General features: G+C 37.5%; 1 protein-coding gene across 1 annotated transcript in view; it reads left to right on the forward strand.

Moving 5' to 3' along the window:
- Positions 1-17,500, forward strand: part of LOC136845268 (genetic suppressor element 1-like) — a 641,960-nt gene that overhangs the window by 28,388 nt on the left and 596,072 nt on the right. Inside the window, exon 2 of the mRNA XM_067115412.1 lies at positions 94-175. The gene's annotated coding sequence lies outside the window, so the exon portion shown is untranslated. The remainder of the gene's footprint in view (positions 1-93; positions 176-17,500) is intronic.

The raw sequence follows: 17,500 nt of genomic DNA on the forward strand, positions 1-17,500 counted from the left end.
ACATTGCTTCTTTGTAAACATGTTTTTGTATTTTCGCCTATGTAGTAATTACATTGCTTATTTGTAAATATGTTTTTGTTTTTTGTTTTACAGGGAAGAGTTCGGGATAGTCATGATTGCCTAACTGAAATCTGGGACGGTCATGATTGCCCAAATGAAGCTCAGCCATTACAAGGTAAAGTAATGTATTCACTTTATCCTGATGTTATTCCACCCCAAAGTTCGTCTGATTAATAAATAGTTTCAGGCAGCCCGTCAAACCGTCAATTCTCTTTAAAAAAAAAAAAAAAGAAGAATACTTTACATTCCTGGTTTCCCATGATGAGGCCAAATTCCCAGAGATGTTGTGACGACAGTTTATAGAATTGTAATGAAATTATAATGAGAATTGTAATGAAACTGTAATGAAATTCCCTCTGGTTGGCTACGGGTCAACCAATGTCTGGTTGAACTGAACGACCATCAGATAAACTTGGTTCTCTCGAGAGCTGGTTGACAGGTAGCTGACGCCGAGACATTACTCACTCACCCGCGTCAGGAAAAAAAAAATGTGAAAAAATAAAAATAAACTCCCCTGCCTCTCTCTCTCTCTCTCTCTCTCTCGCGCGCGCTTTCTACCTCGACGGTCTTGATCTTATTAGGAAGAACCGCGTAATTATCAAAGCCGCCTCTGTCGTCGTCTTCACTTTTGTGCGGCCGCGTTTCTTGTGTTATTTTTATTTTTTATTGTGTTATTTTTCTTGTGGTTTTTTTATTTTACTGTGCTATTTTATTTCTGTTGTTTTTCATTTTTATTGTTTTTCTATTTTTCTTGTGTTTTTATTTTTGTCTTTTTATTTTATTTGCGCTATTTCTCTTGTGGATTTTAATTTTTATTGTGTTATTTTTCTTATTTTTATTTTTTCTTGTGTTATTCTGATTTTCCTTGTGTTATGTTTTATTTTTATTCTGTTATTTTCGTTTTATTTTTATTTGTGTTTTTACTTGTTATTTTTTATTGTATATTTTAATTTGTATCGTAATTTTTCTTGTGTTACTTGTCTTGTGTGTTTTTTAATTTCCCTTGTGTTATTTTTCTTGTTAGTTTTATTTTTATTGTGTTATTTTTCGTGTGTTATTTTTATTTTGGGGTCGGTTTCTTTGTCTATTTGTTAGCAGGAGTACCCAAAAGGCTGTGTCGAGTTTCACGAAAATTACGAAAATTATAGTAAATATGGTTCCGGTGACTGGCAATAACTGATTGGATTTTTTGGGAAAGATAGGAATGTCATTCTGGGTAGAAGGAGTCTTGTTTGTGGAGTGAAGGGGACTGCGTTTATTGTTCAGCATTGGCGGGGGTTTGAGGTCTCCGAATTTACATTTTATCCACTGTAAAGAACTTGATAATTAAAGTGCATCTTTAGGACTTTAGGAAAATATTAAGCTAATGCAAAAAAAAAGGAAATCGATCTGTTAGTTTAGTCTTTTTAAGATTGCATATTTTAAAAGATAAACAATATAATAATCGTAATAATAATATTCAAGAAGGTTTTATTTGTCATCATGTTATCTTATCACAGGAAAGAGCCAATCATACTAAGTACAAGGAAAATTTCTAAAGCTAATTACTCTGCAACCATTGTTAAATAACTGCGTACCTTTATTAGTATTGATATGATTATAAGAAGATGCACTGGGTTTTATCATTGGGAAACGAAAACTTACAACAGTAAAAATCCTTATAGTTCTCGTTTGTACATGCTCACGTGTACAGTCGTCTTCCAAAGTAAAATCCCTTTTTTTAAATCAAAGTTGGTTTTGCCTACTTTTAACACCTGTGATCTGTTGGAGAATAGAAATATAAAGGAGCCTTACATAGAAACGCCGAGTTATTAAATTCTTTATGGTAGTTATAGTGCCATAGCGTTCTCAGGGGCGGTCATAGTGTCAGCATTCGCCAGGGAAGCTACAGTATCATGGAATGGCACTATCAGTGCAATTAGTGTCATAGTATCCTAAAAGCATATTACATCTTTAAAGCTCTGGCAGCTCCCCTTAAATGCACAGTATTTCCAAGTGCAGTTATGACGTCACAGCATTCTCAAGGGCAGTTATGATGTCCCATAATTCTTAAGGACATTTACACTGTCACAACAAGTAGTCTCAGGTGCAGTCATGATGTTATGACAACAGTTTTAACGGGAATTGCAATGTCACAGCATTCGTAAGTGGCAGTTAGGAATTCTCTGCTTTCAAGCAGCTCTGAAGGAGCAAAGGAACAACCGGGTTACCATGGCAACCTCATGAGGCATCATCTTTATCCTGTGCTTGTCTTTTTTTTAATTCATCAAACTTATTACAGAAATTGTGGGGTTCAGTCTCCTCTACTGATGATCCTCTTACAGGAGATAATGAGGATTGTTCTATTTCAGTTCAACTCGAGATGCTTAAGAGACACTGCTTTATGCTCTTATTCTAATGAACCTGCTAAGCTTTGTTTTTATCCCTGGCAAAGAAGTTTTTATTTTTGTTAGCCTATTTTGTTCCTCGTAGAGGAGAAGGGGATAGTGACGTCAATTCACCTCATGGGTACACAATAGGCATTACTTAAGGTTCTTCGCAGCATCCCTTCGGCCCCTAGCTGCAACCCCTTTCATTCCTTTTTAGTGTGCCTCCGTTCGTATTCCTTTTCTTCCATCTTACTTTCTACCCTCCCCTAACAATTGTTTCATAGTACAACTGCAACTTTTTCCTCCTGGTACACCTTTCAAACCTTATTCTCAATTTCCCTTTCAGATCTAAATTACTTCATAGGTCCCAGCGCTTGTTCTGCCTAATTTTATATTCTATTTATATACCCTTCCCTATTTGTTAGCGAACTCAATGAAGAGTTTTGTGAGGATTTTTACGAAAATGTTGCGAAAGGTGGGTCTCGTGACTGACAGTTAGTGACCAGATTCTGGGAGTGATAGAAATTTGATTTTTTGGGAGAAAGCGATTATGGGCAGGTGAATTGGTTAGCCTCTACAATTGCTCTAGACTTGGAAACCAATCCATGTGCACTGTTACCCAAGATTATAGTAATCAGATTTAGTAATTGCCTCAAGCATAAAGAGAAGCCTGGCGTTGTGTGTTCTTAAATTGTAAGATTTCATTTGGATTTTGACAGTTAACTGTTTCTAGTCAGTGAAAATGTGTCCGTAGTGTCTTGACGTTGACGAAGGTATTCGCTCTCTGAGTTCTCTTTGCTTTAAGTTTTTCATGTCAACTCATATAAGTGAATTTATTTTCCCTCGTTTAATGTCTTCTTTATAAAGCCAAGGGTTTTACATTCCAACACTTGAGTAAGTGTAAGGAAAGAGTCTTTAATTACTGTAAATTACGTTTCATTACATGCATTCATTAGACCGCAAAATGATACTTATTGTTTTATGCTATAATGACGCTATAGGATTTTATTATCCTTCAGTCCTATCTTACTGTTGCGAAGGTAAGTCCTTGTTTATTATGGTTTCCGCTGGAATTATAGGGCTTCCCTTTAACTCATTTAGAGCAATTTAACTTTCTCTCTCCTAAAGTATTTTAGAAAATATAAGGGACCTCTCTCTTCATTACTTATCTCCTCGCAGTGGAGCCATTTCGATTCACTTTGCTTATTTCCAACTTCGTGTCGTCATAATGAATCCAAAGCCTTTGCTCTCCTTCGTTTCTGCTCAGTTTTGGAGAGACTGAGAAAGTTTTAACCGTAACTTCAGCCGTCTCAGTAATACTAAGGGGCGTTCTCTCTCTCTCTCTCTCTCTCTCTCTCTCTCTCTCTCTCTGCTTTAGCTCATCAGGGCCAAGTTGAGGAACTCTCAGGCAAGGTCTAAGTCTTCAGACGTCAGTGGCCTTTGTAAATTAATATCTTCAATCAGTCAAATTAGACTTTTCTTTACTCTCATCTAGTCGCCTCCCCGTAGGGGGTTAGTGCCATCAGTGCACCTCACGAGGTACCCTGTAGGCATCACTTAAAGTTCTTTGCAGCGTCCCTTAGCCCCCTAGCTGCAACTCCTTTCATTCCTTTTACTGTACCTCCGTCCATATTTTCTTTCTTCCATCTTATTTACCGTCCTCTCCTAACAATTATTTCATAGTGCAACTGCTTTGAGGTTTTTCTCCTGTTACGCCTTTCAAACCTTTATACTTTCATTTTCGCTTTGAGCGCTGAATAACCTCATAGGTCCTAGCGCTTGGCCTTTGGACTAAATTCAGTAATCCAATTCCAATTCTTCTAGACGCAATTGTGACTCATTTCAAGGTCAGGTTAGATTCTGTTTTCTGGGCATGATTGTGTGAATGAAGGTGATTGTTTCATTCCCAGAGCTAAGGGAAATTTTTCTTCTCGGCCCCAAATTATCAAGGAGAGAATGAGGGTTTTAATTGGCCCAATTTAAGCTCATCCTATTTAAATTACGGGCTTTATTAATGACAACTTTTTTTCTGTCTCTGGATAGTAAAGCCGAGAGATTGATATCCCCTAATAACCCTAATTGATTTGATTGTAGTGAAGTTAATGAAGTAATTAGGAAGGATTCTCTTCATGTCATTTTGTTGTTTATATTTTTTCTTGAGGTATTTTCTTCATATTATTTTGTTGAACTTCATATTTTTTCTCTTGTTGTTAACCATGCGATCAAGAAAACATTCGCATAATAATAATAATAATAATAATAATAAAGGTAACACCAAGTTGATCGTTTTTATATCAGTTTTTTAATTTAATTTTTACGCTTGCAATGGTTTCTTTTTATCATTTATAATTTTAATAGGGCTGGAAATGAGCTAACGTAATTCGCTAATAAGCCAAAGGCATTCGGTGACTTTCCTTCCTTCCTCTTCTTCTTCTTCTCTTCTTCTTCTTCTTCCTCCTCCTCTTCTTCGTTTTACTCATTACCTGTCGTCCATTTACCTTCGGTGATCTCATTAGCCTTTGGTGCTTTCACGCTCCATTGCTTCCTCTCGTCTTGCGTCGCCTGCCACTCCCTCCACTCCCTTACTCCCTATCTCCTCCTCCTCTTACTCCTCCTCCTCCTCCTCCCCCTCCTCTCCACGGGCTCTCCACATCTCCCAGGTCTCTCTTTTCCTTCCTTCCTTCTTTCTTTCCCCAATCTCCTCGTACTTATTATCATCACTCTACTCCACCACTCTCTCTCTCCTATTTATTCCACCACTCTTCTTTTTACTCAGCCACTCTCTCTCCTTTTACACCACCACTCTCTCTCTCCTTTTTCTTTACTCCACCGCTCTCCTTGTGTACTCCACCACTCTCTCTCTCCTTTTTTACTCTTATCACCCTTTCTCCTCTTTTACTCCACCACTCTCTCTCCTTTTACTCCACCGCTCTCTCCTTTTACTCCGCCACTCTCTCCTTTTTACTCAGCCACTCTGCAACACTCCCTCCTTCCACTCTACCACTTTCTCTCCTTTTTACTTCACCACAATCTCTCCTTTTACTCCACCACTCTCCTTTTACTCCCCCACTCTCTCCTTTTTACTCAGCCACTGTCTCTCCTTTTACTTCACCACTTCTCTCCTTTTACTCTGCCACACTCCCTCCTTTCACTCTACCACTTTCTCTCCTTTTTACTTCACCGCATTCTCTCCTTTTACTCCATCACTCTCCTTTTTACTCTACCACTTCTCTCCTTTTACCCCGCCCTCTCTCTCCTTTATACTCCACCACGCTCTCTCCTTTTACTCCACCACTCTCCTTTTACTCCTCCACTCTCTATCCTTTTACTTCGCCACTCTCTTTCCTTTTTACTCCACCACTGTCTCTCCTTTTACTTCACCACTTTTCTCCTTTAACTCTGCCACTCTCTCTCCTTTTACTCCGCCACTCTCTTCCCTTTTACTCCACCACTATCTCTCCCTTTACTTCATCTCTCTCTCTCTCTCTCTCTCTCTCTCTCTCTCTCTCTCTCTCTCTCTCTCTCTCTCTCTCTCTCTCTCTCTCTCTCCTTTTAGTCCACCACACTTTCTCTCCTTTCCTCCCGTCCTCTCATTTTCCACTCCTTCTCTCGGTTCACCATTTTTATTCTTTTTTTTTTCTTCCGTCTCTTCCATCTCCTCGTTCTTATAATACCAAGTTCTTGGTTATTGGTTGGCTTCGCTCGTTCTCGCCCACTACTTCTGCGTGTCGGGGAAAATTAGGCAAGGCTTTTTTCTCCTCTCTCTCTCTCTCTCTCTCTCTCTCTCTCTCTCTCTCTCTCTCTCTCTCTCTCTCTCTCCTTTACCTTACTTTCTTCAAGATGGGGCTCAGAACTATTTTTGAGGTGAAATCAGGTCGGGTAAGAATTTAATCCGTGGTAATGTAAATACAATTCTCTCTCTCTCTCTCTCTCTCTCTCTCTCTCTCTCTCTCTCTCTCTCTCTCTCTCTCTCTCTCTCTCTCTCTCTCTCTCTGACACACGCACACACATCCTAAGGAATGAAGTCTCTCGCTCTCTCTCTCTCTCTCTCTCTGACACACGCGCACACAATCTAAGAAATGAAGTCTCTCTCTCTCTCTCTCTCTCTCTCTCTCTCTCTCTCTCTCTCTCTCTCTCTCTCTGACACACACACATCCTAAGGAATGAAGTCTCTTTCTCTCTCTCTCTCTCTCTCTCTCTCTCTCTCTCTCTCTCTCTCTCTCTCGACGACGAAGGGTACGGAAGGGAACGGTATAGGTTCTGTCCTTAAAAATCCGATATACCTCTTTTGATCTAAGCTGTGAGGTGGGTAGTCTGTTTGTTAGTCGACAGTTGTGGGCTGTGGGTTGTAGCTGCTGTGGGAATACAAAAGAAGGGAAAGAAAACAGTAACAGGTGCAAGTGATCAGTGATCTGTCAAAATGTTATTGCTGTATATATGTTTAAAAAAAATTAGGCCCTCTAACAAAGTAATCCTCAGCCCTACCTAGTGAAATCATTAATCGGAAATCTCTCTCTCTCTCTCTCTCATGTACATCCGAAGGAATGAAGTCTCTCTCTCTCTCTCTCTCTCTCTCTCTCTCTCTCTCTCTCTCTCTCTCTCTCTCTCTCTCTCTCTTACACACACACGCACACACACATCCGAAGGAGTGAAATTTCTCTCTCTCTCTCTCTCTCTCTCTCTCTCTCTCTCTCTCTCTCTCTCTCTCTCTCTCACTTTATGTATTATAGTTGCATATTTTATCCGCTTTACTCCCACGGGAAACTTTTGCGCACTTCAAAAAATTGAGGTCAGAGGTCATTTGGCATGTCATCCAAGACAAGATAACCGGGCGGATTTACAACACCGAGGAAGCGTCGAGTAGAATCTCGTTTGGCGTGAGGAAAGGAGGAAATTACGATACCTCGAATATTCTCATATGTTTGAACGTCGTGAGGGGAAATATCTCTTGGGAGGAATCTGGAAGCTAAGAAATAACTTTGGAGGAATCTCAAACCCAACAATTCCCTTTGGAGGAATTTGAAACCTAAGAATTCCCCTCGGAGGAATTTGAAACCTAAGAATTCCCTTTGGAGGAATTTGAAACCTAAGAATTTCCCTCGGAGGAATTTGAAACCCGAAAATTCCCTTTGGAGGAATCTGTAACCTAAGAAATTAATTTGGAGGACTCTCAAACCCAAGAATTCCTTTCGGAGGAATCTCAAACCCAAATATTCCCTTTGGAGGAATCTGGAGCCTAAGAATTCTCTTAGGAGGAATGTGGAACCTAAGAAATAACTTTGAAGGAATATGGAACCCAAGAATTCCTTTTGGAGGAGTCTGGGACCTAGGAATTCTCTTTGGAGGAATCTGGAACTTAAGAATTCCCTTTGGAGGAATCTCAAACCCAAGATGATGTTGCTCGGAGTATTTTAGATTCTGAACACAAGCTTCGGAATGACCTGCTCCTCATATGTTCCCATAAGTCTTTGTTTCTTTCCTTATATTTTGTTCTTCCTTTGTTACGTTCTCATTGCTCAGCTATGGATTATATTAGTAATATGACGTCATAGTTTCTCTAAGAATTAGAGCAGTTTGACGTCATAGTTTATGTATGGATTATAGCAGTTTATGACGTCATAGTTTATCTAAGGATTACATCAGTCATATGACGTCATAGGTTTATATAAAGATTAGATCAGTTTGACGTCATAGTTTATCTATAGATTATAGCAATTTATGACGTCATAGTTTATCTTAGAATTATATCAGTCACATGACGTCATAGTTTATATAAGGATTAGATCAGTTTGACGTCATAGTTTATTAATGAATTATAACAGTATATGACGTCATAGTTTATCTAAGGATTACATCAGTCATATGACGTCATAGTTTATCTAGATAGTAATATGACATCATAGTTTATATAAGGATTATATCAGCCATATGACGTCATAGTTTATCTAAAGATTATATCAGTCATATGACGTCATAGTTTAAGGATTCTATTAGTAATATGACGTCACAGTTTTTCTAAGGGTTAAATCAATCATATAACGTCAAAGTTTAAGGATTGCATCAATAAATATGAAGTCATAGTTTAAGGATTATATCAATAATATGACGTCATAGTTTCATGTCCGACCAACTAACCTGAGGAGCTTAATCTAATTTTGATGAATCTGATGTTCCGCTGTGCCTCGCCCTTAAAACCCCTTAATCCATTTCGTAGTTCCTTGGACTTTCCATAGAGCTTCCTCACAAGAGTTCTTAATGAGATGAGAAGCCGTAGTAGCCTATGTTGTTCTGGGTCTCATTCTTACACAGCCTTATTTAATGCCGGTCGTATAATAATAATAATAATAATAATATAATTTAATTCAGCTCAGGGCCATATACATGGAGTATAAAAGCAGAGACAATACAAGACACAATTTAGACACACGACAGAAAAGAATGAAAACAGTGTATGGCCAAATCCAAACAGTTGTTGAAGTAGTAGTAATAATAATGATATTCATAATAATGGTAATGACAATAATAATACTGAAATGGTAGTAAAAATAAGAAAAATGATAACAGTAAAAAAAAGCAGTTGATTACAATTAATTTCTAGCTAGGGACTTTAGGAGGTTACAAAAATTCAGGCATAGAATGCTAAATACTTCCAATGAAAAAGCAACCCTCAGTAGTAATAACAGTAATCATAATAATATTAACAGATTCTGCAGATATCCCTTGGGGGGTAGTGCCTTCAGTGCACCTCACGTGGTGCACTGTAGGCATTGCTTAAGGGTCTTTGCAGCGTCCCTCTGGCCCCTAGCTGCAACCTTTCTCATGTCTTATACTGTACCTCCATTCATATTCTCTTTCTTCCATCTGACTTTCCAGGCTCTTTAAAAAGTGTTTCCTAGTGCGACTGCGAGGTTTTCCTCCCGCCACACCTTTCAAACCTTACTGTCAATTCCCTTTCAGCGCTAGATGACCTCATAGGTCCCAGCGCTTGGCCTCTGGCCTAAATTCTATATATTCTATTCTATTCAGTATATATAACAGTAATCAAAATGTTAACAGATTCTGCAGACAATAATAATAATAATAATAATAATAATAATAATAATAATAATTATTATTATATATAATAATAATAATAATAATAATAATAATAATAATAATAATAATAATAATTTAAGACCCTCTTTTAAACAGGTTCTTACCACTGCATTTATTTTGATCAACTTTTGCTATTTTGAGTTTGAAGAGAGGCAATAAGGTAAAACTCAAAATGGCTTTAATAATAATAATAATAAAATAATAATAATAATAATAATAATAATAATAATAAGTAATCCTTACCACCAGATAAGTTTGAGGAGGCGGGTAAAACGCGAAATTATTTTTTCAAATGATTTTCCTCAATTTCGTTTGTACTCTTCTTGTTTTGGGTAAGAGCCGTGTGTTTTCCGTCATATTATGTACATTGATGCCTGTGATCATAAATTTAACAAACTAGTTCTGCTGCAAGTACCTTACTTTTTCTGACCTCGTCCCTGTATTATTTTCATGAAAATATTCACGTGTTAATATGGAATTATTTTCAAATATTTCTCTTCCACTTCATCTTATTTTTTATATATGCTAATTTTATTTCGTGGAAGCTTGCTTTGCATTTCTTCAGCCACTATATGGACTGTTTGTTCACTTTGAATACAACCATTAATGTTATTACGACTGAAATTTATAATTAGTATGAGAGTAAATACAAGGTTGTAGGTGAGGTTTTTGTTGTGTCGAAATCAGTTAATAGCAAAATAAATCACCTGCTTTGTTCCTTTTATCTTACTGTTTGGCTTAATGGCGCTTTCCTTTGACCAGAAGACTGTTTGCTATTAGGTACTGTAGATCTGTGTATTAGTTAATAAGTACGTAGATCTGTGTTCTAACCGATAAGTATGTAGACGACACTGATATATGATTATATAGGCTTTACATCATTTATACAAGAGTATGTCGTGCCTTAAAAGTCTGTATATTGGCCACATGTCTGGCGGATAGAATGGAAGGGTCGTTAGCAAATCCACGCTTTACTCTTTAGTTTTCTGTAAAAGAAAACTATTGTGATGGCTTTGTCTGTCCGTCCGCACTTTTTCTGTCCGCCCTCAGATCTTCAAAACTATTGAAGCTAGAGGGCTGCAAAATGTTATGTTGATCATCCACCCTCCAGTCATCAAACATACTAAATTGCAGCCCTCTAGCCTGAGTAGTTTTTATTGTATTTAAGGTTAACGTTAGCCATAATCGTGCGTCTGGCAACGCAACAACACAGGCCAACACGGCCGGCTGAGAGTTACAAAAATTCAGGCATAGAATGCTAAATACTTCCAATGAAAAAGCAACCCTCAGTAGTAATAACAGTAATACAGCATTATACGCTGTACAGAAAACTCGATTGAGCCAAAGAAACTTCGGCGCATTTTTTACTTGTTTATGTTTGCGAAAAGACAGACAATTAAGACAGTTCAGGGTATGATGCTTGCAGTTTGCCCTTGAAAAACAAACGGCGATGAACAGTGAAGGTGTAAATGGGTAAGTCAGAGTAGAAACCTAGTTCTTATAATGACTAAATATAAATGAGTTTACAAATTACCCATTGTTATTAATGGGGTTCCTTTATGCCCAAGGATACTAGATCTGTCATCCCTCACCTGTCCAACACCACACCAGGGAAATTTAGATTAATCAGTCAGTCAGTATTAGCCCTTCAGTGCAGTTTAACACAGTAGCTTACGATTTTGTGACCTTTATAAAGCTTAGGGGTCAATGTAGGTCCCGGTTCAGTTCGTTACTTTGTCGTTTTACAAGGTTCAAGCTTATTTTAAACGCCACGTTCTTGTGTTGATGTTGCTTCCGGCTCAACGCTCAGCGCTAAACTCTGTTGCTGTTCCATCTTTGCCTCAGACACTTCAGATCAAGATTAAATATTATTTTGCAACTGTTTGCTTAGTTGGCGTTGTCATTCAGTGGTAAAAATTGTTTTTCAACGTCCCAAATAATATTTTCAAAAGAACAAGACCCTTTTACAATTTGACTGACTGAACAAACAAAAGATATACAGAGCTTTTTCACAGTTCCCTGGCCTTGCTACAGAAGCAAGGTACAGATGAAGAACCCAACCACTCTTTCATGCATTTCATTTAGTGTAATTTTATCGTTATTATTATATTTCGAAAGTGAAATTAAAAACACTTATCGACCGTTTTCATTAGTTAATGGGAAAATTCCACTGGGAGATACCTATATTTTTTCAGTCATTCTCAGTCCTTTCATGCATTTTATTTTGTACCATTTTATCGATTTTATCGTTATCATCTTAGTTCGAAATTGAAATTAAAAACACTTCACGACCTTTTTCAGTAGTTAATGGGAAAATTCCACTGGGGATACCTATCTTCTTTTTTTTTCATTCTTCTCGCTGTCTTTTTCTCTCTTGCTCTCCGGCGTGGAACAGAGAGTCTGTAATTTTCCAAAGACCGTTATCTCTGCCAAACAGGCACCGAGCGAGAGGTTGTCGGGACGTGGGGACATGAAGGGGCATTCAGTGTTGAAGATAGTTTTCAGAGTGATATGACAGCGTAGAATCGAGAAACGAGAGAGAGAGAGAGAGAGAGAGAGAGAGAGAGAGAGAGAGAGAGAGAGAGAGAGAGAGAAGGGGGTTGGCGCCTGAAAATTACGTGGCAACTTAGAACTGAGGAGAAAGAGAAACTGGAAAATTTGATGCAGGAGAGAGAGAGAGAGAGAGAGAGAGAGAGAGAGAGAGAGAGAGAGAGAGAGAGAGAGAGCTTGAAAATCATATGGTAGCTTAGAACTGAGGAGAAAGAGAAACTTGAAACTTTGATGCAAGACAGAGAGAGAGAGAGAGAGAGAGAGAGAGAGAGAGAGAGAGAGAGAGAGACTTTTCAGTGTATTTTGTGAAATGTAGAAGTATGTGGTATATGTTGAGAGAAACTGCTTTGATGAGAGAGAGAGAGAGACTTTGCAGTGCATTTTGTGGAATACAGAAATATGTATATGTTATATGTTTTTGAGAGAAACTGTTTTAGAACTGAGAGAAAGAGAAACTGGAAAATTTGATGCAGAGAGAGAGAGAGAGAGAGAGAGAGAGAGAGAGAGAGAGAGGGGCTTGAAAATCATATGGTAGCTTAGAAGAGGATGCAAGACAGAGAGAGAGAGAGAGAGAGAGAGAGAGAGAGAGAGAGAGAGAGACTTTGCAGTGTATTTTTGAAATGTAGAAGTATGTGGGTTGAGAGAACTGCTTTGATGAGAGAGAGAGAGACTTTGCAGTGCATTTTGTGGAATACAGAAATATGTGGTATATGTTGAGAGAAACTGTTTTGATGAGAGAGAAAGAGAGAAACTGGAAAATTTGATGCAGGACTGAGGAGAAAGAGAAAGAAAATTTGATGAGAGAGAGAGAGAGAGAGAGAGAGAGAGAGAGAGAGAGAGAGAGAGAGAGAGAGAGGGGCTTGAAAATCATATGGTAGCTTAGAACTGAGGAGAAAGAGAAACTTGAAACTTTGATGCAAGACAGAGAGAGAGAGAGAGAGAGAGAGAGAGAGAGAGAGAGAGAGAGAGAGAGAGAGAGAGAGGCAGGCTTGAAAATCATATGGTAGCTTAGAACTGAGGAGAAAGAGAAACTTGAAACTTTTATAAAAGGGAGAGAGAGAGAGAGAGAGAGAGAGAGAGAGAGAGAGAGAGAGAGAGAGAGAGGCCACTGTGATGTGACAGCATATAACCGTAGAGAAGGAATTAGTCACAAACACACACACACACACACACACTAATATATATATAAATGTGTGTGTATGTTTGTGTGTGTTCAGTACATCAAACTACCTTTTGTTAAAGTGATTCAATTTATACATTTTTTTATCATAACGCCCCACTATACACCGCAGAAATGTGGTTTAACATCGTTGCCTTTGTTCTGAGAGTGTCATTACCGTGATCATAGCAACAGTAATACCCCTTATTACTTGCATTCCCAGCATTCCTTCAGTAATTTTCGTCATCAGACTGTTATTAAAGTATGTAGCTATTGTCATTCATCATCATGAATACCAGCATTGCATTATTGTTGTAAATTACTGTCCCATTACTTAGCTAAATTACTAAATAAGTCTTCTGGTTGTGACAGCATTGCATTTTTGTTGTAAATTAGTGTTAGTTACTCAGCCAGATTACTAAATAAGTCTTATAGGTTATGGATGTCCTCATAGGTTTAGTCATCAGAATACCTTTCATATATATTTATATATATTTGTGTGTGTTTGTGTATGACTCTTTAATTCCTTCTCTCCTGTTACATGCTGTCACATCATAACTTCATCCTGTTCATGAGACAAAGATTTTGCCTAGGCCTACCTCGTTGTCTGAGTATGTATGTGTGTAAGTATGTATGTATGCATGTGTGTGTGTACTTACCTGCATAAAGGTACGTGTACGTAAATTAGGAATGACCCGTGACCTACAGCCGTGCATGTAAACTGCTCTTAAAGCATTTGTACGTAAAATTACTAATCGCCCGTGTCCGTGTTTCATTAAGATATAGGGTTCTAGTCGACGTGGGTCGGAGAAGGGTTAATGGCCGAAAGTACGTGATAATAACAGACCGCGGTCCGGTTTCGTGGTCTCTCCCGGTCCCGCCGTGTGCCTTAATCACACGCATGATGCCTTATAATCAGCCCTGGCCGTGACGTATTAATTACGACGATAGTGTCCGCACACGGGATCAGGCGTTATAAATGTGTGTGTGTATATATATATATATATATATATATATATATATATATATATATATATATATATATATATATATATATATATATATATATATATATTATGGAATAGGGAGGAGGGAATAAGGAGAGGGGGAGAGGAGGATGCGCAAGAACGAAGCAAATAAATGAAGATATTGACGAAACTTAAGAAGGGATTTCAAGTAAAATGAAAAAAAAAAAGATTTTTTGAAGAGGTTAATGAAAATATGACATAACATACAAAAAAAAAGCTGTTGACAATTAAAAGTAATTACAGAAGAATATAAAAATGTAACTTTTAAACGCTTGTGTGAATGTGAGGATTACAGATAATTAATTTAAAAAATGCAATTACCGATGTTGCAATTCTAGATGAAAATATGATTAGGTTTGCATGTTTACGAAAAAATAAATCAAGTTGATGTAGGCAATGAGTCATTAATCTAAAATGTGATGGTTACAGCCAGAAACGCTTAGAAATATAAGACCTCCAAAAAAGTAATAAAAACAAAATATACTGTAAATAAAATCTGGGTTCCAACCAGAGTCCATCTTGTCAAACGTCATTGCGCGAAATGTAAATATAAATCACGAGAGTCGTTACTTGAATGATGTGACGTCGCAATCAATTAATCCCGATTGGAAAATGGACGCCATTTTTGGGTCGTCATTCTTTCAACGATAATTCGTCTCGTGTGTCAGATTGGTTGATTTGGTGGGGAAGGAGCGCATTTGTTCGTACCGCAGGTCTTCTGGTTGTTTTAATGGGGGCACGTCGAGTCACTTGGGACTTTTGGGACTTGGCACGGATGGTTTTCTGTGTGTTGGTTTAAAATTTTGGGATATTATTGTATTTTTACCTCTCACTAAAACCAGACTTTGGCAGTTGATATAGATATATGTATATATATATATATATATATATATATATATATATATGTATATATATATATATATATATATATATATATATATATATATATATATATATATATATATATATATATATAATGTACCTTTTAATATTTGTATATTGTGGAAAATTATTATTATATTAGAATCAAACGTAATGTGACGTAATATAATATTTTCATTACTAACGTCAAAAATTATGCAAAAGATTTTTAAAAAGTAATAAAATGTGTCTACCCATTGTGTTTTATATTATTGAGATGACTGCTGTTATTTTTCCTCTGGGAATTTTATGTGAATCTTGGGAGATTTCGATGAAACTTCTGGAATTTGATGAAATTGGGGGGATTTTAATGAAACGAAGGATGTTGATGGAACTTGAAGGATTTTGATGGAACTTGAAGGCTTTTGATGAAACTTGAAGGATTTTTATGAAACTTGTGGAATTTGATGAAACTTGGGTGTTTTGGTGAAGCTTGAAGGTTTTGAAGAAACTTGTGGATTTGATGAAATTTGGGGGCTTTTGATGAAACTTGAAGGATATTGATGAAACTTGGGGGATTTTGATGAAACTTTTGGAATCTTAATGAAAATTACGGAATTTCTATGAAACTTGGTGGTTATGATGAAACTTTAAGGATTTTTATGAACCTTGAAGGATTTGGTGATACTTAGGGGGTTTTGATGAAATTTGTGGAATTTGATGAAACTTGGGGGGTTGATGAAACTTTAAGGATTTAGATGAAACTTGTGGATTTGATGAAACTTGGGGGATTTTGATGAAATTTGAAGGATATTGATGAAACTTGGGGGGTTTTGATGAAACTTTTGGAATTTTGATGAAAATTAAGGAATTTTGATGAAACATGGAGATTGTAATGAAAAACGGAAGACTTTGATGAAACTTTGAGGATTTTGATGAATCTTGGGAGATTTCGATGTGGAATGTTTATGAAACTTTAGGGATTTTGATGAAACTTGGAGGGTTTTGATGAAACTTTGGGAAATTTTAATAAAACGGGAATTTTAATGAAGCGTGGAAATTTGATGAAAATTTTAGGAATTTTGATTAAATCTGTGGAACTTTCGTGAAACTTGGGAGATTCTGATGACATTTTGATAAAATCGGGGATTTTGATATTTGATAAAACTTGGTAGCAGGTACCGTGGTATTTATTTTGCCCAAAATATGTTTTGATAAAAAAAAGAGAACCTTCTTAGATTTTACAATTTTTTGTACCCAGATCGTAGATACCATGATATTTGAATGGTTTAGTTCTTATTAATTCAATATTCAGAATACTGTAGAATGGCAGTATGTATTCGTCTGGAAAGATAGGGTTGAAGTTTTGTTATTATTATTATTATTATTATTATTATTATTATTATTATTATTATTATTATTATTACGGGCTTGTTTGCGTGCGCTACGTGTGCCGGAACCCAGGGCTGCTGTCTCCCCTGTCCTCCCGATCCCCTACCTATCCCTCCCCCACCTGGGACGGACAAACAGGTTTGCAAGAGGTTGGATGTCTCCCCTGCCTTCCCGTTCCCCTACCTACCCCGCCCCACCCGGGCGGACAAACAGGTTTACAGGAGGAGGTTGGATGTCTCCCCTACCCTCCCGTTCCCCTACCTACCCCGCCCCACCCGGGGCGGACAAACCGGTGTGCAGGGAATGGGTGGTTGTGTCATGTCTCCCCTACTGTCACCCGGGGGAGGACAAACAAGACCAATCGGATTTTATTAGTAAATAATTATTATTTGTTATTATTAGCCTAAATTTATGCGCTCGTACTTACTTATCTTTAGTAAGATATGAAAATATTGTAATTTTGAATCTTTTGTAATTATGAAAGCATTGTAATTCTTTTGTCAGTAAAGCTCTCTATCTATATCTGTCTATCTATCTATGCGCACAAGGTACGGCGTTACTACCTACACGTGTACGTTTTCACAGCAAGGACTCCCAAAACAAGCCCAGTCCTCCCCCAAAAAAAAAGAAAATTGCATTAATGAGCTTCACCTCGGAAGTGCTGACGACAGCCTTGCCCTTTGAAAAGAGGTAGGTTGAATGATTCAGGAAATGCGTGCTCACTTATTTTCAGAACCGAAGATTCTCTCTCGATAAGGATGTTTGTTCGTTAGGTTTTAGACCTGGTTTGATCAACGGAAGGGGTTTCTTAGTCTTAAAGGCCATGTCAAGTAGCTGGTTAGAGTGTTTTCCCTGTGTGTGTGTGTGTGTGTGTGTGTGTGTTGAGTGGGGTGTGTTTTGCACCCTCTCTTGATTAAGGTGGTTCTTTTCGCTTTACAGTGTATTTTGTAGAACACAGAAGTATGTGGTATATGTTGAGAGAAGCT

The sequence above is a fragment of the Macrobrachium rosenbergii genome, chromosome 13 (assembly GCF_040412425.1).
Source record: "Macrobrachium rosenbergii isolate ZJJX-2024 chromosome 13, ASM4041242v1, whole genome shotgun sequence".
Lineage (NCBI taxonomy): Eukaryota > Metazoa > Arthropoda > Malacostraca > Decapoda > Palaemonidae > Macrobrachium > Macrobrachium rosenbergii.